This window comes from Chrysochloris asiatica, unplaced genomic scaffold (assembly GCF_000296735.1).
Source record: "Chrysochloris asiatica unplaced genomic scaffold, ChrAsi1.0 scaffold00223, whole genome shotgun sequence".
Taxonomy (NCBI): Eukaryota; Metazoa; Chordata; class Mammalia; order Afrosoricida; family Chrysochloridae; genus Chrysochloris; species Chrysochloris asiatica.
This window is the reverse complement of record NW_006408741.1, coordinates 1,598,264-1,599,136: the sequence shown is the minus strand read 5'-3', so window position 1 is coordinate 1,599,136 and position 873 is coordinate 1,598,264.

Here is an 873-nt window from a genome sequence, read left to right as displayed (position 1 = left end):
TCAATTCTCCTACAGTCTTCCTTATTCACTGTCCAGCTTTCACATGCATATGAGGTTATTGAAAATACCATGGCTTGGGTCAGGTGCACTTTAGTCCTCAAGCTGACATCTTTGCTCTTCAACACTTTACAAAGGTCTTGTGGAGCAGATTTGCCTAATGGTATATGTCGTTTGATTTCTTGACTGCTGCTTCTGTAAGTGTTGATAGTTGATCCAAGAAGAATGAAGTGGTGTTAGAAAATGTAAATTACATATGAGAGGTCAATCTGAAAAAAACATATACTGTATGATCACAACTATATGACATTCTGGAAAAGGCAAACTATACCTGCTGCTGTGAAGTCAAGTCAGTCTATGCTGATCCGCTGTATTCCAGAGTAGAACTGCTCCATAGGGTTTTCTTGGTTTCATTCTTTATGGAAGCAGATCACCAGGCCTTTCTTCCATTGCACTGCTGGCTGGGTTTGAATTACTAACTTTTAAGCTAGCAGTTGGGTACAAACCATTTGTGCCACCTAAGGACCTAGGCAAACTATTCAAACTACCCCCTCAAAAACAAACAAACAAACAAAAACAAAACCAGAACAAAATCCAAACCCACTTCCATCAAATCGATTCTGATTCACAGGATACGGTAGAACTGGCCCATTGGGTTTCCAATCTTTATGGGAGCAGACTGGCACATCTTTCTCCCATGCAGCAGCTTGTGGGTTCGAACAAACAACCTTTTGGTTAACAGCTGAAGTCTTAACCACTGCACTACCAGTGCTCTTTAGGCACAACTAACCAGCTGCTCCGCGGGAGAAAGATGAGGCTTTCTACTCCCGTAAAGATTTACACCCTCGGAAACCCTGTACAGGGTCGCTATGGGTC